Raw genomic sequence first — 22800 nt, 5'->3', positions numbered from 1 at the left:
TACTTTATTCATGGAGAATGTCTATAGACAGAACCTTTTGCCTCATTTCAGAAAAGTGAATATTCACACTAGTACTAGTCATTTTCATGGTGAAATCCAAATTATGCTTGGTCTATTTTGAAGTATAAAGAAATGAAACTCACTGTTACTGAACAAATAAATACAAAATCATGGAAGGCATATAAGATTCAACTGAGTAGGCTTTTGATAGTCTGGCCACTCAAGTATCAGTAAGAAATAGAAAGTAGTAGTAGGTTCCTGAGTTTCCAGTCACTGCCTTCTCATGATATATAAAGAATCGTATCCCTTACTACAGAAAACATAAACTGCCCTATTTTAAGATCTGATATCCTTAACTTTGTCTAATAATAGTAAAGCCTTCTCCTTTTCTTTTTAATTTGCATATTCTTAGCTACTGGCCTTCCTTCCATTAAATCTTGCCTGAAATCAGCTTTCCTTGCCACTTTTACCTTTGTTCTTGATTCTGTGGTTTCAGAATTATTTTCGCTGTCAGAATCATTAATTTTGAATTCCTGGTTTCTTTCTTAAATTTCCTCAATTTCTCATACACCAACACAGACAAATATGAGTTGTATGGATGTCTACATAGTGACAAGCATATAGCTATAGAGGAAAATGAATGGGTTCTAAATCGGGTATGTGCCTACACTTACTGACCAAGTGAACCTGGAAAAAGTCATTTAAACACTTCTGTCTTGGTTCTCCATTAAGAAACCGCCATACCACCACCTATTACATAGGATTTTGGAATGCTTTAATTGTGTATTATATATAAATGTGCTTCAGAAATCACTAAAACCCTAAAAAAATACTGGATATAACTTATATAAGATCTATTCATTTCAAGGATGTGAATATACTCTCATTAATGCTGGGTATGTATAGTCTACAACTCCCATAGACACATAATTTATGAGGATATAGTGAGGTACTTGTGGTTGGTGGAAACTGCCTCCAATTAAGGGCCAAACTATAAGTTCTGAACACAACAGGTTAGTTCTGACACACTCTAGTTTTATAACACCAGCCATTAACATTGAACGAAAATAGATCAATTTTTATAAATTTTGCACTTTCCTACCTTCATGTTTTGCTCAGACTGTTCCACTGACCTAGAGATCCTCTGACACTTGGATTTTCTTGTTGAAATCTAACATATCCTATAAGGCCAAGCTTAAATCCTGCCTTCTCTAAGAAATTTTTTCTCAACCCTAAAGCTACAGTCAAGCACTGCAATATCATCGTATCCCTGTTCTTCTAATGGCACTTATCATACTCTGCCATATGTGGCACCTACCTAAGTACATTTGTTACTCCTAGTAGAACTTTCCGAGGATAGGGACCACATGACTTATTTATTTTTTTGTTTTCCATCTACTTTACATATAGATGATGTCTATGATATGTCTAGGAAAAGAGAAAAATAAATTCTAAGAAGCAAACATTTACACACAAATCAAAAGGTATATTACATGTGAGTGTGCTTCATAAGCTATAATGGACTAGAAGGATGTAAGTTTAATAACAACATCTCTGAAGTCATCATTCACACTGAGAGCTTCCAATACTGAGTATCACTGATGAATGTGATTCAGTAGCTCTTGAAAACTGTTAGCCAACACTGATAAATTGGTTCCTTCTCTTAAATTTGACCACATTGGTTTTTTGCTTATTTGGTGCTTTCCCCATTTATAACCCAGTATTAAACATAATACCATGTTCCCCAATATAAATATAAAGAAGATTCCATGACTTAAGCTTAATCCATAAAACTTATTCATGAACTGGCTTTTAAATTATTGTGAACCAGTTCAGGAAACTAGAATTGGCTGCCAAAGATTATATATAAAACAGCCCATCATTTTAACTGGAAGCCTGCTATCTTTGTAGGTCATTTTTGAAATTAGATACACACATTCGAAGTGGTAGGAAAAGTCCAGGTGAGCATGTGTGTGCTACATATAAGCCTGTACTATTAGATGGAGATTATTATAAGGCCATATAAGTACTAGGTTTCAGCTAAGGAAGGATCTACCCGCTACTCCATTGAAACAAACAAGAAGCTAACTGCCTTTAAAGGTTTCAAACTGGATTTCCTTTAAGACCAGACCAAATTAAAACATACCACAGGAGAAGGTAACTCTAATGTGAGGGTAACTCTATGCATTAGAAAAGTAAATTGTAAAATAAAGAACAACTGAGGAAAGGGGAATGATTCAACAAGATGGTATCATGCTTTGGGGGAACTTGCTGCTCTACCGAGATATGAGAAATAACTGGAAAGAAATGCCTTCAACAAGCACTGGTTCATTTCATCTCAGGCTGTGAAGAACTAAGGCAAAAATTTTCTCCTGCCAGCCATGCTGCATGAAAAAAGGCTGATTCAATCAACACCCTGCTGATGTTTGGAAGTTACTCAGTCAACTGGTGAGTGAACCAGACTCTACTGACACACAAATGGTTTTCCATAATGAATAATAAAGGAGCGTTTCAAAAATGTACATTGACTACTTAAAAACTGTCAATAGCTATCCATTGACCACAGAGGTGATTCCAGAAACTATGTACCACGACATTCAGGAAACTGTAGGATTTGGCCCCTGCCCTATCTTTCTAGCATAACTTCCTCCTATTTACCACTATGCAAACTTTTCCCAGGAAAGTTCTAGAAAAACTTCTAGAAGTTTTATAATTTACCAACCCCATTCAAGAAAACACAGGCTCAGTACTCCAGCCATACCAAATTCTTTATTTCACTCATTCATTTATTCAACAAATATTTATTTTGCATTAAATCCATGCCAGGCACTGTGAAAGTCTGAAAGTCGATGAGAATAGCTACATGGCCAAAACAGACAAAAACCCTGCTTTCCAGATGTTTACAGTCTCATCCAAGGGGACAAACCTCAAGTAAATAAATCATTAATGAAAATAAGTTTAGATTGCCCTAAGTGCTATGAAGAAATAAATGAACAAACAATACAGTAAGAGCTGGCTGGGCTGGGTGAAAGCAGGACTCTTTAGATAAGTCAAGTAAGGTCTCTGCAATGTGATTTTTGAGCTGAGACTTAAATGTTGAAAAGCCAGTCATGAACAGAAGAGGAAGAAGAGTGTTCCAGGCAAAAGAAAGTCAAGAAAAAAGGCCCTGAAATGGAAAAAAGCTTGACATGTTTTAAAAGCAGAGTAGAAACTAAGAAGAGAGATTTGAGAAGTTGGATAACAGATTACTTGCACGCTACAGTAAAGAGTTTGAACATTATTCTAAGGGCAAGAGGAAACCATTAAAGAATTTTAAATACCTGATACATATTTTCAAATGATAATTCAGACTGCTATGTGGAGAACAGATCTTTGGTAGCAGGCAGGAGAACACCGCAGTAAGCCAGGTCAGAGGTAATGCTTTTACATCGCAAAATAAAAATGGGACAACATAGATTTGCCCCCTCTTTTTCACCCCTCCCTCTTCCATTCCTTTCTCTTCCTTTCCATTTTTGCCCATCCTTGCCATAGCAAAGTTTCTCAATTCCGAAGGTGGACGCATAGCCCAAAAGGAAACAATTCTAAAATTTCCAAACTTATTTTAGGAAAAATATACAAGTTCCCTCTCTTCTGAATTAGCATAAATATGAAGCTCAAATATTTTGAGTATAAGTTTAGAACAGCTTGTAAGACATGTGCAAGAAAGGAAAGGGACTAATTCTAAAACACATTAAAACATGTAAAGAACACTGTGTCCATATGGGAACATATGTATATGTATAACTGATTCACTTTGTTATAAAGCAGAAACTAACACACCATTATAAAGCAATTATACTCCAATAAAGATGTTAAAAAAAAAAGAACACTGTGTCCTTTTGAAAGAGAATATTTAAGATCACATTCCATTTTCTGAAGCCTTTTATACAACCAGTATAAAACATCAAGCCTGAAATAAGTAATTTCCACTCTTGTACTCAAACGACTTTTTCAATAAGGAAAGGAATTCTTTCTCTACTTTCCCCACCCTAACTTTGGGAATTCATCCAATATCATGCATTTTAGTTTGATGCAGTGCTATATTTTTGCCTTGGCTCTTTACTTAAATTTCACAAAATAGCAACTTTATAGAATTTTTAACCCCATATGAAGTTTCTTACCAACTGCCAAACATGTAAATAGACAGTGAAGACATCCTGTTTCTAAGCCACAGCAGAATTTTAAAGTTATGATTAGTAGCATAATCACACTAGATGCAGGGGGGAAGGAAGTCATCAGATTACAGCATGTACATCATCCTGAACACTAAAAATTCATGGGCTAAAAACTTTCTTTTATGAAGTGGGAGGATTTTTTTTATTAATGGTGATACCCAACATTTTTGTAGATACTTCAGCTCTTGCTAATGTCTCCAAATTTACCTCAAATTTTTGTCAACCTAAAGTTAATTTTCCTTCACAGAACCACATCATTAAATAAGTAAATAAACTTCAAATAACTGAGCAACATATTAAAAGAATACTGTTGGGAATTTCCTGGCAGTCCAGTGGTTAGGACTCCGTGCTTTCGCTGCCAATGGTTAGGACTCCATGCTTTCACTGCCAAGGGCCCAGGTTCAATCTCTGTTTGGGGAATTAAGAGCCCGCAAGCCATGGCAGGGCCCAAAAAAAAGAGAATACTGTTAAAATAAAGACCCATCCAATTTTGAAACAAAATTTGGAAGCAGTTTGTTTGAACTACTGAATTAAACTAAATCCTACAAATTACAGTGTTCCAAATGTAATGACCAGGCTTTTTCATGAGAATTCAATCTTAGGAAATTCCTAAGCATTTCCATATAATGGAGTCAGATTTTTAGAGTCCAAAAATAGCCATATGAAAAATAACTTTTCCTTCTTATGCCATAATTTCTGGCGATGTTACCATCCTTTATGTTGTTAATATAATTTGCAAAAAGTCCCATATATTGAGCTCTTTTCATAATTCAGTTATAGTAAATAATTGGTTGATTTTCCTGATTAATTTATAAAATTAATTTCACCAGACATTGAGGACTACATGATAGGCTGTGTTGTCCTTTTTGTCTTGACTATAAGGAAGCTCAGAACTAAACTGTATTTTCATTTACTGTAACTGTATCATGCTGGTTTATAGTATATCAAAGTGAAGCTAGTATATTTCCATTTTTTTCTTTGAGTTTTTTTTTGCTTTTGCTCCCATTTCAAAAATCTAATTATACAAATAATTGCTTTCACAAGGTAACTCAAAGTTCTTTTGGATACAGAAAAGGTGCAATTTACTCAAAAGATAAACCTCCGTAGTAAAGGAAATTTCTAGTAATTAAATTCTTTCCTGCATGGCAAGGGAGAAAATTTAGAATTTTTTGGCTTTAAAGAACACATAGGGCTTCCCTGGTGGCCCAGTGGTTGAGAGTCCACCTGCCGATGCAGGTGACGCGGGTTCGTGCCCCGGTCCGGGAAGATCCCACATGCAGCGGAGCGTCTGGGCCCGTGAGCCATGGCCGCTGAGCCTGCACGCCCGGAGCCTGTGCTCCTCAACGGGAGAGGCCACAACGGTGAGAGGCCCGTGTACCGCAAAAAAAAAAAAAAAAAAAAGAACACATAGTAATTCACACATTAGGTGTTCATGCTAAATGAAGAAAATTAACTTATCTTTGCATTTACAGAATGTTAGTCTAAAGTGTAGTCATGGTTATAAGTAAATATTTGTAGCTTTCAAAATGCTATTTGGTAAGGATTAGATGACAAATGACATATCTAAAGAGTAACATTTTCTCTGTGGAGTAAGCTGGAAAGGAAACATACGTCTTTTTAAAGCACTCTCTTTTGCCAACTGCTTGTACACTTTCCTTCAATTACTGTCCTGAGCCTGAATAATAGACTCCCGTTTTTTCTTAACGCTCTAAGTTTTAATCTGATGTTTACAACTGAACATTAAACACTGATGGTGCCTTGCCACCGTCAAATGAGGTTACCCGTATGAACTCAGTGGAACGACATATTCTATCAGTTAAGCTTTCGGGAAGATTTCTTATCTAAAGAAAAACCATCTCTCAGGGTAACAAAAACACTAAAGTGAAGGAGCAAAACTTTTAAACGAGCTACTTCATATTAGAGACTATTTAAAACAAAAAGTCCTTGAGTTTTTGAGAAGAAAAAAAAAACCAGGGAACTCAAAGTATTAGCCAAAAAATATGTGTGTGCTTAATTGGACAAAGTCCCTCAGGCTGTCTGTGTATTGTCGTATTGTCTAAGTCCTAACAAGAGAACAGAAAAGACTTGAATGGCTGCTGGGTAAGAAGAGAATACTATCTCAGTGATGGAACGTAAGCAAGTCATATCTGCCACGGATCAAATGAAATTAATGTGTGGTTTATTGGTATGTTACTGTTATTTTTGGTTTTAAACATTAGGACAGGGTAAGACTGAACAACTGGGAAGGCATCTTAACCTCTGTGGTATTGGCAAGAAGTCTCCCTTGAGGTGTCAGAGAAGGACTAACGTTACCGAAAAGAAAGTTTAGGCTAAGACCTCTCTGACCTTTGTTTCCTGCTACTGTTTTTCAGAACACAGCTTTCATCCTCTTTAAAAATGTCTTCGGAAGGTCACTCATTTCATGTTCAGTTTTGCCAACATCCCATGGCTGTTGTAGTAATCATCACTTTAACATGTAAAGAATCTTATTCGTGTCTGATTTTGAAAAATAAATAAATAGAAATCCAATGTCCCTCTTTATGATCTCAGAATTGTACTCTCCTTTGTGACCCCCATATCATATGAGCATAATTTTGTTTGTGAGCTTAATAAGAATTTACACTCGTATACTGTTGTGTAGTTTTCAAAGCACTTTACAATACTACTAACAAGAATTAAAATAATAAAAATGATCATTTATCGAGTGTATACACAATCCTTATTACGAAATTCTTCAAGAAGCTGGAAGATGAACCCCTGTACCACACCCCGAGCCCAGTGCAAAATTAGTTGATCATTATTTACAGGAGCACGTCATAATACAAACAATGAGCTACAGCACCATGGGGAAGCTAGTGCTGGCACAGACTGAGTGGCCCTTAATGAACCTGATGGTATGAAAACAAAGTTTGTTGTTCTAACTGTTCACGCATGCTTAGCTTCTGCCTGGCTTTCATTATGACAAATGGAGATGAATGCTGTCTGTCCCTAGTGACCCATTAAAAAGTTCTAGCTGGCCATCACTTTGCTAGAGCCAACAGCCTAATTGCTCACTACCAGAGTTGTATCTCCTCAGCGATCAGCAGCCAGATCACATTCTTTACACCAAACTGTACAAAGGTGCAATCATTTGAATTTATTTGTCAAATACGATTGCAAAACAGCAAATAAACTGGCTTTGGACTTTCTGCTTCTAAGGTATCCTTTAAAAATCAGCAGTGAAATAGCTTAATATAGATCTGGCACTGATTTTTCTGCTCTTGAGAATATAAAAAACTTTTCAAAACTTTTTTGTATATCAGCCACATTGTTTTGTGAAATAACAAAGTGATGGGTATAAAATGCTTGTCATAGATGAGAAGGAGCGGGAGAACCGAGGTCTGAGAATCAAAGTTTGGGTTTAGTTCCTGTTTCTTTCATAAGCACCCACGTTTCCTGAGCCGATGACAGATGAAGGAATATGTATCAGGGAAAAGAAGTAACACACTGGGCTTTGCCTTCTTAAAAATTGTTAACAGTGCTAGGATAACGCTGGAGATAGCTTGCCAAAGTTGATGATTTGGGGAGGGGCTTTAGGGCTTAGTGAGCATATAGAAAAATGCTATCATTACCATTTCTACCATCTTCTTTTCCTTTTGGTCTCCCTTCCATTTTGTGTTTATGAAACAAATTTAACATTCCACCCAAACCACTCCACTGTGAGAAATATAAGAATAGCAAACAAGCAAATCAAACGCTCTCCCACTTGTGCCTTTTTGGTATAAATACGCCACATTCCTCTATGAAATATAAACTTTCTCTTGCTCTTATAAGGGTGGGGAGATTTACTTCAAAAAGTATTTCAAAACCTTCACTTCAGCTCATGTAAAAGAAAGCACCATGGCTGCAAGCCAAAGGGAATTTCACTCCAAAGACCCCTCTTGGAGGGGACTACAAGAAGAGACTAAGGTCCTTTCAGGTATTTAACCCATCAGGATGGCTAATTGGTACTCTTAACCTGTCAGGCTGCAGGGTCTCATTAAAGAGGTGTGTGTTTTTTGTTTGTTTTTGTTTTTTTGCGGTACGCGAGCCTCTCACTGCTGTGGCCTCTCCCGTTGCAGAGCACAGGCTCCGGACGCGCAGGCTCAGCGGCCATGGCTCACAGGCACAGCCGCTCCGCGGCATGTGGGATCTTCCCGGACCGGGGTACGAACCCGTGTCCCCTGCATCAGCAGGCGGACTCTCAACCACTACACCACCAGGGAAGCCCAAAGAGGTGGTTTTGATGATAGAGTTATTTCGATGTTTCATAACCTCCTCTGGCATCATACCTGTACTTTGTGAAACGTTCAGCCACAGCAATAACCTTAGGCTGTACTGTAAATTAAATATCCCTGCCATAGACACTGGTTAAATATAAACCCAAACATTTCCTCCATACCTCAGTCAATAGACTGTATTGGAAAGAAGTTCCAGTCCACCTGAATTTCTGAGGAGGTTAAAGCTTGGAGAAAATCTGCTTACTTACTGAACATTTTTCTGTTACTTTGGTGGAACTTGCATTGGTCTTCTGAAAATTAACTTCCATTAACCAAGATAACCAGGGCTAGAAAGACCCTTTAAAGCATATAGTACTAGCGCTTCACTTTACAGGTGGATAAAACATTTGCATAGAAAATCAGTGGCAAGACTATGGTTAGAATCTACATCTTTTCTTAAAACATATTCACAAACACGTATTTGGGATTTTAATCCCCAGTGATTTCAAAGTAGAGGTGAGTTCACGTAACAAGTGTTTCCCGCTCACCTCTGCCATAGAAAGAACTGTGATAGATGTTCTCTGAGGATATAAAATATTTACAATATAGTACTTGACCTTTCATTAAATACAGCCCAATGGGGCAAGGAGACTTACATGACTATTAATATCAAGAACTAAGTCTATACAGGATTAGAGGGCAGAGTGAGTTACAGTCAACACGGTGCTATTGAGATTGAAATTTGAAACCACAGTAACCTGGAAGGTACAGGAAAGGCCTCATGGAGAACTGAGGACTGAGACTGGGTCTTGAAGAATAGAAAACATGTGGATGTCTCAGATGCAGAATAAGGTGAGCAGGAAGAAATAGGAATGACTCAGATGTTTTTATAGAATGGTAATTTGGCTGAACTGGCTCATGTGGAAGGACTAGATTGCAGAGTAATGGAAAACAAGGTTGAATGCAGCTGGAATTTGGGGACCTTTGAACACTAAACTGAGGCGTTTTGACTTTTATTTTTGGAAAAAAACTCAGATATATCTATGTGTGCATGCATGTGAGTGTAGTTATGAAAATCACCCATCTCATTTCAAAAATAATTCAAAAAAAATTACAATATCTGAGGTAACTATAAAAATGTTTTTCTTAAGACTTTATTTATTTATTTATTTTGGAGCAATTTTAGGTTCAGAGCAAGATTGAGAGGAAAAACAGAGATTTCCAATACCCGCCATGTTGCCAAACAGGCATAGCCTCTCCCATTATCAACATCCCTAACCACAGTGGTACGTTTGTTACAACTGAAGAACCTACATCAACACACCATAATCACCCAAGGACCATAGCAATCACTACTGGTAGTATACGTTCTATGGGTTTAGAAAAATATATAATGACAAGTATATATCATTATAGTATCATACAGAGCATTTTCATGCCCTAAAAATCCTCTGTTCTCCATCTATTCATCACCCCCACCCCAACCCCTGGCAACCACTGATCTTTTTACTGTCTCCATAGCTTTGCCTTTTCCAGACTGTTATAATCACAGTATTGTGACTGTTATAATCACAGTATTGTGACTTTTCAGATTGGCTTCTTTCACTTAGTGATGTGCATTTGAGGTTTCTCTGTCTTTTCACTCGATAGCTCATTTCTTTTTAGCATTGAGTAATATTCCACTGTCTGATGTACCACAGTTTATTTATTCACCTACAGTATGAATAAATACTGTAGGTATGTCAGTATTTATGAGCAGTATGTCATGGCCGTTTCCAAGTTTTGCAAATTATGAATAAAGCTGCTATAAACATCTGGGTGCAGATTATTGTGCTAACATAAGTTTTCAACTCCTTTAGAGAAATACCAAGGAATGATATTGCTGGATGGTGTAGTAAGAGCAGTTTAGTTTTGTAAGAAACTGCTGCTCTGTCTTCTGGAGTGGCCTCACCATTTTGCATTCCCATCAGCAATGAATGAGAGTTCTTACTGCTCCACATCCTTGCCAGCATTTGATGTTGTCAGTGTTCTGGTTATTGGTCTCATAGTTGTGTAGTAGTATTTCATTTTTGCTTTAATTTGCATTTCCCTGATGAAATATGATGTAGAGGATTTTTTCATATGCTTATTTATGATCTGTATATCTTCATTGGTGAGGTGTCTGTTAAGGTCTTTACTCATTTTTAAATTGGGTTGTTGGTTTTCTTATTTTTGAGTTTTAAGAGTTTTTTGTATATTTTGGGTAACAATTCTTTATCTCAAATGTGCCTTTTGCCAATATATTTTCCCTAGTCTGTTGCTTGTCTTCTAATTCTCTTCACATTGTCTTTTGTAGAACAGAAGCTTTTAATTTTAGTGAAGCCCATCTTATCAGTTATTCCATTTATGGATGGTGCCTTTGGTGTTGTATCCAAAAAGCTACTGCCATATCCAAAGTCATCTATGTTATCTTCTAGAATTTTTATATTCATGCAGTTTAATCAATTTTGAGTTAATTTTTGTGAAGGACATAATTTTTTATGTAGATTCCTTTTTTTCTTTTTTTTTGCATGTGACTATCCAGTTGTTCCAGCACCATTTTGAAAAGACTGTCTTTGCTCCACTGTATTGCCTTCACTCCTTTGTCAAAGATCAGTGAATATATTTATATGGGTCTATTTCTGGGCTCTTTACTCTGTTCCATTGATCTATATGTCTGTTTTTGTGCCAGTACCATACTGTTTTGATTGCTTTAGATTTGTAGTATAATTTCAAGCTTGGAAACATTGGTTTGGTTTGGTACCTTTCTCAAGATTGCTTTGGCTTTTTGGGGTCTTTTGTGGTTCCATACAAATTTTAGGAGTATTTACTCTAGTTCTGTAAAAATTGCCCTTGATATTTTGATAGGGAGTGTATAAAACCAGAGATCAACTACAAGAACAAAACTGAAAAAAAAAAAATATGGAAACTAAATAACATGCTACTAAACACAAAACAGGATGGTGAAGAATTCAAAGAGGAAATCAAAAAATACTTTGAGACAAATTAAAATGGAATCACAACTGTCCAAAACCTATAGGATGCAGCAAAAGCAGTTCAAAGAGGGAAGTTTGTAGTGATACAGGCCTCTCTCAAGAAACAAGAAAAATCTCAGATAAACAATATAAATGTACATTTAAAGGAATTAGAAAAAGAAGGATGAGAAAAGACCAAATTTAGTAGAAAGAAGGATATTATAAAGATCAGAGCAGAAATAAATAAAGATTAAAAAAAAAAACAGAAAAGATCAGTGAAACTAAGATTTGGTCCTTTGAAAACATAAACAAAATTGACAAATCTTTAGCCACACTCATCAAGGGAAAAAAAAAAGAGAGAGAGAGAGAGAGAGAGAAAGAGCCCAAAGAAATAAAATTAGAAATAAAAGAGGAGAAATTACAATGAATGCCACAGATATACAAAGAATCATAAGAGAATACTACAAACAATCATATGCCCACAAATTATAAAACTTAGAAGAAATGGGTAACTTCCACTGTATGTAGAAACATACAATCATCCAAAACTGAATTATGAATAAATAAAAAATGTGAATAGACTGATTTGCTAGTAATGAAATTAAACAGTAATTTAAAAAACTCCTCCCCAAAAGAAGTCCAGGTCCAGAGGGCTTCACATGTGAATTCTACCAAACATTTAAAAAGGAGTTAATACCTATCCTTCTCAAAGGATTCCAAAAAATTGAAGAGGAAGAAACACTTCCAAACTCATTTTATGAGGGCAGCATTACCCAAATACCAAAACCAGAAAAAGACACCACAAAAAAGAAAATTACAGGCCACTATCCCTGGTGAACATAGTTGTAAAAATCCACAACAAAATATTAGTAAACCAAATTTAACAGACATTAAAATAATTATACACTATGGATCAAGCGGGATTTATTCCAGGGACGTAAGTGTGGTTTAACATCCATAAATCAATCAATGTGATACACCATGTTAATAAAATGAAGAATAAAAATCATATGATTACCTCAACAGATGCAAGAAAAGCATGTGACAAAATTCAACATCTGTTTATGATAAAAGTTCTCAACAAAGCAGGCATAGAGGGAATGTACCTCAACATAATAAAGGGCATTTATGACAAACTCACAGCTAACATCATACTCAACCCTGAAAAGCTGAAAGCTTTTCCTCTAAGATCAGCAATAAGACAAGCATTTCCACTCACCACTCTTATTCAACACAGTATTGGAAGTCCTCACCATAGCAATTAGAAATAAAGAAATAAAAGGCATCCAGGGCTTCCCTGGTGGCGCAGTGGTTGAGAGTCCGCCTGCCGATGCAGATGCAGGGGACATGGGTTTGTGCCCCGGTCCGGGAGGATCCCACATGCGGCGGAGCGGCTGGGCCCGTGAGCCATGGCCGCTGAGCCTGCGCATCCGGAGCCTGTGCTCCGCAACAGGAGAGGCCATCCAAATTGTAAAAGAAGTAAGACTGTCACTATTCGCAGATGACATGAAACTATATATAGGAAACCCAAAAGACTCCACCAAAAAAAAATTAGAACTAATAAATAAATTCATAAAGTTGCAGATCCCTTCCTCCAGGTCACTTAGTCTCTGATGGTACTAGAGCAAGTTAGGTTCTGGGTAGCTAGTTTCTCCTGAGGGTAAGCCTTGTCAAGAAGAACAAAGCTTCTCTGGCGTACTTCAGAATGGTTCCTTCCCTCCTTGCAGGAAGCACGAGGGGATTTTTCTCTAATATTTACTGTGAGAACCTGGTTGAGTTTCTAGAGGTAAATTTCACACTATTGAGTGTGCCCCTCTATGATTGGGTCCTCCACTGGAGTTTTTAACTCTCAGAATTGTCCATACTGAACCTAAAGCAATTTGTCAATTACAGTTTAGGTTTTCCTACCCCTGCACTGGTATCCTCAGTGGTTTCTGCTCATTAGTCTCTGCTTCATAAGCCAAGATGAACTGTATTCTTCTGTCTATCTCTCCAATCTTGGGAGCAGTGGTTTGCCCTACAGTCTCAACCTCTTTTATGGATCCTAGAATAGTTGTTGATTTTTCAGCCTGTTTAGCTCTTTACTTGTTGCTAGGATGGTATGGCAACATCCAAGTTCCTTATATGCAGAACCAGAAACCAGAAGTCTGAAATACATTTCATTTCTCAGCAGGGGGAAGAGTATAAGAATGGCACTGTATAACCAACTTGATATTCTTTCCCTTGTGGAAAAGTTAGCCTGGTGTTTGTAGGATAAAGTGGGAGTAAAGGGAGACTGGAAGAGAGGCAAAATTCCTGGAAAACATTGTAATTTTTTTCTCACATAAAGAAGCAGTAAGTTGACTGTCTTAGTCACCTTAGGCTGCCATAATGAAATACATTGAATGAGTGGCTTAAACAAGAGATATTTATTTTCTCACAGTTCTGGAGTCTGGATATCTGAGATCAGGGTGCCAGCATGGCCAGGCTTCAGTGAGAGTCCTCTCTCTGGTTTGCAGAAGGTCACCTTCTCCTTCTGTCCTCATATGTAGTGGGCCGCTCTCTGGTATCTACTCTTATAAGGGCATTAATCTTATCATGAGTGCCCCACTTTCATGACCTCATCTAAACCTAATAACCTCCCAAAGTCCTCACCTCCAAATGCCATCACACTGGTAGTTAAAGATTCAACATATTAATTTTGGGGGAACACAATTCTGTCCACTGCATTAGTCAAAGAAAATGTAAATATTAAGGACACCCTTAAAATTTCAAAGCCAGTCAGTTAAGGAATATGACTGAAACAGCAATGGAAATCAGCATTTTTAGGTGATTCCAAAATTTTTTCGTGGGTTGAAGAAAATAATCATTTCATTTTGAACTTGGTTGTGTTTGGTATAATGGGAGGAATGCAAAAGAATACATCTCCTTAGCAGTGAAGAATCTTGACTGGAGAACTGATCAGTTGAGAGTTGGGCAAGGTCTTCACCTAAGGCACACTTGGGATCTTTGGTCCAGAGAAAGGGAAGACTTTCAAGGATGAAGACATGATCAATTAGTATAAGTAACTGAGAGCAACCCAGAAGTGCACGGAAAATGCCTTTAGGTCTGTGGTTAACCCTTATCTTGCTAAGAAGTGTATTCCCCTGGATGGTCATGAGAGTTATTATTTTTTAATGTTTTTATAGTTAATTAAGGATAAGATAAACTGTATTAAAAATTAAATTTATATAGGGTAAGATTTTTAGAATCTTTAATATGCTACTATGATAGTTCATTTCTATAAATGAAATTGTTTTTCTACATTTTTCAAAATTTTTGACCAAAGAACCATCCTTCCTGCTTCGGAGTGACTCAAGGAACTAATCAGCCTTCTGAGACTCTACTTTGTTGGTACGTATATAGCAACCCACACTGTGGGTTAACTTCATTAACTAATGAAAGAATTGTTTAATTGTAAAATCATTACATAAGTGATCCCAGAATCCCCAAATGCAAATACTGAAATGGTCCTTATTTGGTGTAAGACTTATTTGGTGTAAGACCATTTGGTGTAAGACTCCCTCCTCGAATACTTATGTGAATAAGATAACTAAAATATAAAGTGAAAAATTGTTCTCAGGGTCACATAAATCCTGATAGAAATGCTAGATCCCACAACCTGGTCTTCTAATTCCAAAGTTAATGGTGTTTCACTATTTCATTGCATCTAAGACTAAGTGGCCAATCCTTTTTATTTAGCAGGAAAATAAAGAATGTACCATTTTGGCTAAGTACATATAAAAAAGTTACACCCAAAATATATCCCTCCAAAAGACATAAAAGAATACTTTTCTCCATGCCACCCAGAGTAGGCAAAATTAAAGTTAAAAAGTGGCTGCTAATGAGTACAGAAGAGAACTATAGGATTGGGTTCAAATGAAGAGACTGGTTTGAATTGAACCACAGCCTAGAAAAATCATATCAATAGACTATAAAATTATATTCAGTGGTTAAAAAAAAACTCAGGGTTTCTGATTTTAACCTTGCACATACTGTGGGTTTACATTGGCTTCCTTCCCCTTAAAATGTTATGTTGTGGCAGAGTTTAGCAGCTGCATGTTTGGTTTATACTAAGAAAAGATTGCCATTATGGTCTTCCACATATGGAGTTCAATCCTCCCACTTTGTCTGCATAACATAATATAAGGTTTGTATTTCTAGGGAAACTGAGGTTTAGGCCACTCCACTTTGTCTTTCAGTTCAACCTGACCAATATTTAATGAGGGTCTTATGCTGGGTATTGGGTGGGTGGGGATGATAGGGAGGAACGTGAGTTAATTCCTGCTTTTTATTAGTAATCTGTGGGATGGGGTGGGAAATCAGACAAATACCTATAATTCAGGGTTGAGTATGATTAAGAGAAGAGAAGTAAAAACAAATACTCTAAGGATTCAAAGTAGGAAAAAGCACTTCTAAATAGGTGGATTTGGGTCTAGAAAGTCTTCATGGAAATCTTATTATGAATATGGCATTTGTAATGGAACCTGAAAGATGGATGGAATTTCAACAGACAGAGTCACCAGGAAGGGCATCTCACAATTGGTAAGACATATGTAAGGATTAGTTTGTTGGAAGTATGAGTGTTGAGAGTGGCTTAAAGTATGCAAGAACACTTAAAAAGTAGGCTGGGGACAAAGTGGTATGGGTTTGAAGCTAAGCACATATTGTATCACATTTGGGGGAACACTTGAAACTTACAGAGCAAATGGAGTGACTTGAATCTTTTGAAACTCACTTCCAGAAACATCTCAGTCTCATTGGAAAGGAGTAAGTCTAGGTTACTAGGTTATACTAGGTCAGTCTGTAGTGAGGCAGCTTAGATCAATCCCACTGAGCTCCAGGGACCAGTATACCCTACTCCATCCAGTCAGGTCTCAACCTGGCCTTTCATCCCTAGCATTATGGAACCAAGCCACATAATCACACTCTGAAAGTTACAGCTGGTCAGGCATGCCAAATGTGGCTAAATTGCCACATTTCCCATTACTGGAAGACCCACTTTCTGTTAGTCTAAAGCCTCTTGAAGGCTTTCAAAGACTGAAAGCCTTTTAAAGACTCCAACTGCAAGTCCAATTTTCAGTCAGAAAGAAATCCCAGCCAAGTTATTAAAATGAACATAACCTTTCATCTGGGAGTTGCCATCTCTGCTCTCTTTACCCAGAACATGTGGTCCTGCTATAAAATAATATAAGCAGGGTTCATTCTTTTCATTTGAAAACACCCCCATGAGGCACTAAAGGAATTCTCACTTGCTTCTCCTCAGAGACAGTGAGGCAGAGAGATTCTGTTACACTTTTATTAATCTTTGCCTCATGCCCCATGTGAGCAGACGGAAGTCTTATAGGAAAGGCTATATGAATTGCAATTATTAACCTTGTGCTTTCCTGTTCAGGAAGCGAAGATGTTGAAACCTATAAGAGTAAAAGGGAGATGAATGGGAGCCTAAATCCTACTTTTCCTACTCCAAGCTCTAGTGAAAAAGCAGCTCAGAGCAAATGTTCGTATTCTTAAAGGGAAGAAAGTAAGTATGCGTGTGAGTACTTAAGATAAACAACAGTCTCCTACCACTTATTTTATGAAGAAATTTAACATAGCTAATCTCAAGTCATTATCATATGTAGGCTGGGCAGATATTAATATCCCAATTTCACATTGACAAAAATGAAGCTCAGAGAAGCTAAATAATAATAGTTGCTACTATTATTGAGGCCAAAGACATGAAATAAATGTCTTATATGTATGAACACATGTTTATGAGCTGAATTGTATCCCCTGAGTCTCATAGGTGAATTTAGGTGAACTCTTACCCCAGGACCTAAGGATGTGACTGTATTTGGAAAAGGGCCTTTAAAGAGGTAATTAGGTTAAAATGAGGCCTTTAGGATTAGGCCTATCTGCCCTTAATCCAATCTGACTGGTGTTTTTATAAGAAAAAAAGATGAGGACACAGAGAGAGACATCACTGACACTAGTGCATAGAGGAAAGGCCTGTGAAGACACAGGGAGAAGGTGACCACCTGCAAGCCAAGGAGAGAAGCCTCAGAAGAAACCATTCCTGCAGACACCTTGATCTTGAACTTCTAGTCTCTAGAACTGTGAGAAAATGAATGTCTGCTGTTTAAGCCCCGCAGTCTGTGGTATTCTCTTATGGAAGCCTTAGCAAAGTAATATACAACATTTTTTAAATGAAAATAATCAATAACTTCATTTACATTTGAGAAAACTAAAAAGCCTAAGTAACTGAATCTGACTTTAAAGCCAACGATGTCTTACACCAGAACTCGGGCCCTTCGTCTCACTGCTGTATTCCCCCAAGTGATAAGCTGATCAATGACAATGCTAACAACTAAATTAGGGCATTGTAACTTTTAACTCAGTGTTCTTGCCATCAGAGTATCATGAAATTACCTCGGTAGGCCAGTTTTGACATTAAAACAAGGTGGGAAACAGGGTTAAGAAAAAAATAGAGTTCCAAATGAAAATTAAAATACCTGGTTTCCCTTATAATTTCTCAGGATAAGACCAGAAAATTCAAGACAAATGAATCTTCTCTTCTAGGCATTCTGGAATGGTACATCTGTTTTTATTTATGGTACTTAAACCTCCCATTCTGAAAAGGAGTTTGATCAAAACTCTTCCTCTAAGCATCCTCTTTCACTTTATTGTAACCAAAAAGTTTCCCTAATGCAGAAAGCTCCCAAAGGGAAGATATTTATGGTATTATTTTAATTAGCTGGTAAAGTTCCTGAAAAATGCTGAAAACTCATAATACCAGAGAACCAGACAGAGAAGTCTGCCTGGGAAATGTCATCGCAGTTTTGTAAAGCAGAGTTTCTGAGACTCCATACTAACTCTGATCTGCTCAAATTAAAAGCGAAGTTTTTAACAATAGGTATGGACTAAATCACGGCATAATTATTTGGTAGAGTATTATACGCCCACTGAGACTAATGAGCCATGCAAAGATGCTCATGATACATTTGAAAGAAAAAAGCAGACTGGACGAAACTATGAATAGTATGAACCCATTTATGTAATATAAATTCATTAAAAAATTTTATACACCAGATGTTAATAGCAGCTGTGTTCAGGTGGAGTCAGGGAACTTAACTTAGGACTTAATAATTAATCTCTATTTTTCATCTTGTTTTCTAATTTTCAGAAACAAATATATGGTATGGCTGTGTTATGAAGAAACAGAAATGGAAGTCAAATGGGAGAGTAAGCAAAAGTCAAGGTTTATTATGATTTCCTGAAAAAAGAAATACACTAGTCAAGGAAGGACTTAATCTTGGAAGAAGCTCTTTTAATACCAGCAGTGAATTTGATTTCTAGCATTTAAGTAAGACAAGTGAAATTCTGAGAAGCTGTGTGTGTGTGTGTGTGTGTGTGTGTGTGTGTGCATGAGCACTCCTGTGTGCATAAGGGCATCATATTTAAATGCACAAAGGCAAACAGCTGTGGGGAACTTTCTTGTGAACTCCTGTTCCCCTTAATCTATTTAACATACTGAAGCCAGAATAATCTTTCTAAAATGCAAGTCTGATCTTATCCCTCCCTGATTGAAACTTTCAAAGGCTCCCCGCTGGTCTGAGGATAAATTCATAGTCCTTAAGTGACTCCCAAGCTCCTGCCTGACTGGTCCTGGTTTACTGGCCCAGACTTTCTTCTCACTATTCTCTGTTGCTTTCTCAGCTACGGTCCTGTTGGATTTTGTCTCAGTTCCATTTACTCTCTCCTCTCTGAATTTCTATGTTCTTTTTTTCGAAAAAATAGCCTTCCAAATCTTTGCCTAATTATTTCTTACTCATCTTTAGTTGTTTGCTTAGACATCATTCCCTCATAGTGCCTCCCTCAAGGCATTACAATCATCCATTGACATGCCTGAGTTCTCCATTGGTTCTCTTGGGGCAGAGTTATGAAGATGTTGTTGTTTACCAGTATACAGAAAGTTATGAGATTTTGCAAGTTAAAAAAATTGATGCAGGGCTTCTCCGGTTGTGCAATGGTTGAGAGTCCGCCTGCCGTTGCAGGGGACACGGGTTCGTGCCCCGGTCCGGGAGGATCCCACATGCCACGGAGCGGCTGGGCTCGTGAGCCATGCGCGTCTGGAGTCTGTGCTCCGCAACGGGAGAGGCCACAACAGTGAGAGGCCAGCGTACCGCAAAAAAAAAAAAGGATGCATTTGTAGAAAAACTAGAACAATATTCTCTCTTAATTTGAAGGTATACTCAACTCACAAAGAGCTCTGTCTCTATGTGGCTCTGATTGGCTACTACATTGCTGGTGATTAACCCTCCTTGGCACATCTTGGGTTTTCAGTAACTGAATGAAAGGCTGTTCATGTAGCTGTCCACTCATCAAACACTGGAGAGTTTTGCTTAATGTGTCAGTGTAGGCTAGCCATCAATTAATTATATGTGATAGGCACACAGGACATGAGTGTGTCCATCGCAATGTATCAATATCAACATAGTAAGAGATGACAGCATTGTGAGAGCTACAAAAAGTAGATAAACAATAATCAGGTGGTGAATTAAGTGCAAAAGAGAGTGATGTGGGTACGCAGAACACTTAACTCAAAACTGGTGGCATTTATTCTATCCCCAAGTTTTTCAAATTATGGAAGATGATTAAAAATTATAGCACTCTCCTGATAGCTGTTTTCTGAAAGGAGTTTGGTTAAACTGGAAATAGTAAGTCATTCTTGAGTAATTTTTAAAGATAAAAATAAACTAATGATAATGAGGAGAATCTGTTAGCAAACTGACTAACTGAAAGACATTTACTTAAATAGGCATAGACTTCAGCCAGCTACCTGGTGACAGATTCATTGGTGGAAAGACAAGCAGGTCTGTCTTCTTGCCACATTGGATGGGGCAAGGCTGAAACATGTAAGAAGAGAAAACTATACAAATAAAACCTGTAAATTCCAAAGAGAAGACAGATTTTCCTTGTAAATATTTTCCCCTAGGACTTCTGACATCCTTTAGGGAAATGATGATTTTAACAACCCTGGCTTTGCATGCTGCTGGCTTTTCAAATATATTTTCCAGAACTGGAAGGTAAATGGAATGGTCCTGGCTGCCAAATGCTGATGGCTTCAAAAATCCTCTATGAGAAAAGAAAATTGAGTCAGTTAAATCATCACTTCATCATTTTCGCATATGAAATATTGCACTGAGACCAAGAATTTGGTGTGGGTAAGATATCAGTAAATCTGATTTGATCCCACTTTTAAAAAATAGGAAAAATTATTTATCTTCTTCTTTGTATTTGCCCTCAAGAAAAATACTTCTTTGGGAAATTACTGTCTACTAGGGAGAAAAACACTTTTGGTGGCAAAATATAGACAATAGATAGCTGATTTATGAGGAGCACTTATCACTTACAGGTGAGGAATTAGAAAGAGATAATGTGAAGAATATAATACGTGCTGGTCTTTGAGGAAAAGCGTGATTTGGCTATGAGGAGTGGGTGCTCGGCAAAGGTTTGTTAAACTAAAAAAATGAATGGGTGAATGAATAAATACTTATTTCAGGTCTACATGAAATTGGAGAATTTTTTGAATTTTCTTTTCATTGAAATTCCTTTCTCCAGTTGTATCCAAATAATTTTTATTCTTTCTGAGAGAAAAGTAGACAGGGGACCAAGAGGTACGGTTATATAAGAAAGCATATCACTGGGGAAAGAGAGGTAAAGCTACATAAAGGAAGGGATACTTGAGATCAACCTTGACAGATGGATAGGGTTTGACAGCTGAAAATGGATAGAAAAATGTATTCTAGGAGAAGTAACTCTAACTGAAAAAAGCATGCTATGTATTGACAAAGAAGTTCTAATTGGCTGCAGGTGAGGTTGATGATGGGGAGAGTGAGAAATTAGGCTGGAGGAGAGATTTTCATTGTGAATGTACTCGAATGAATGAATGTAGACACCAACCCTAAGCCCACAGCATCCTCTGTGGCTTAAGTCAAAATGAGGGGCTAGGGCTTCCCTGGTGGTGCAGTGGTTGAGAGTCTGCCTGCCGATGCAGGGGACACAGGTTTGTGCCCCGGTCCGGGAGGATCCCATATGCCGCGGAGCAGCTGGGCCCGTGAGCCATGGCCGCTGAGCCTGCGCATCCAGAGAGCCTGTGCTCCGCGGCGGGAGAGGCCGCAGCAGTGAGAGGCCCGCGTACTGCAAAGAAAGAAAGAAAGAAAAATAAAAAATGAGGGGCTCACTGTTTTCTATGCCATTCATGGGGGTCTTGTGTATTCTCCAATGCCTTGGTCTTAGCATGAGAGCCTTCTTTATCGATCATTCTGATCTATATTACTCTTCCCAATAGCCAGCAACATGCTCTCAAGCTGATGTCTTCAGAACTGCAGAAAATTCTTTACTAGACTTGTGAGGAAGGAGACACTCAGGTAATGAAGAAGGTATGGGACCAGGACAGAGGAGACGTGGATTCTAGTTCTGGCAACTTGCTGAGTAAACTTAAGTAAGCCAATCAATATTTCTGAATCTGTCCACTTCTGTAAAATGAAGGGGTTGGGCCAGGTAATTTTTACGATGACTTCTAGCTTGCTGTGTTTACATATTTAGATTATATAAATTTCAAGAATGAAAGGCAAAAATAGTATAATCAACTTAATCCCTTTTAGAAACTTAATTGTGAAAAACTTTGAAGAGTGCTTCAGTATATAACAAGCCTTACCCAGAGACCCTCTGGCTCACCCTCCCTTCACTCACTGAAGAATATAATTCATTCCCATCCCAGGACCTTCCTTTCATGCCAATAAGAGACTGTATTCCACAGTAGAAATAGCACTTATCTAGGTAGGAGCTCACGATGAACTCTCCTCGTCTGTCTTACTCATCCCCTTTTGACCAGCCTACACCTACTCCTCAAGATGAAAAGATCTACTTGAGAATGGGTCCCACATTTCTGATCTTTCCTAAACTGGCATCTTTAGGATCAGGTTTAGTTCAGCATTATTGCACTCACTGGGCCCATCATACAGAGGGTAGATTGAGGCCGTCACTACTTTAGCCTTTTGGGTATTCCCGGAATGAGCCAGTACCTTTGGAGAACCACTTTGGACAAATCATAATGGCTATATTCTTGCCTGGCCTTAAATTCTGCCCGAAGGATAGGACCAGAGATGAATGGTCCACTGGAAGTAAGCAGTTAGAAAAATCTGGAGAGAGAAGTTTGTGTGTATGTGTGTGGTGGGAGGGAGCAAGGAGGGGAATTTGCATTCTGCTTTTTTTTTTTTTTTTGCAGTACGCGGGCCTCTCCCTGTTGTGGCCTCTCCCGTTGCGGCGCACAGGCTCCGGGCGCGCCGTGTC

The 22800-nt window shown here is 37.8% G+C and overlaps 1 protein-coding gene across 1 annotated transcript in view; it reads right to left on the bottom strand.

Annotated features, from left to right (window-relative positions):
* P3H2 (prolyl 3-hydroxylase 2) overlaps window positions 1-22800 on the bottom strand; it is a 161662-nt gene that overhangs the window by 42576 nt on the left and 96286 nt on the right. The gene's annotated exons all lie outside the window — the stretch shown is intronic.

Source organism: Lipotes vexillifer, unplaced genomic scaffold (genome assembly GCF_000442215.2).
Source record: "Lipotes vexillifer unplaced genomic scaffold, Lipotes_vexillifer_v1.1 scaffold1264, whole genome shotgun sequence".
NCBI lineage: Eukaryota > Metazoa > Chordata > Mammalia > Artiodactyla > Lipotidae > Lipotes > Lipotes vexillifer.
Note: the sequence above shows the minus strand (reverse complement) of the source record. Positions and strands in the feature narration are given on the sequence as shown.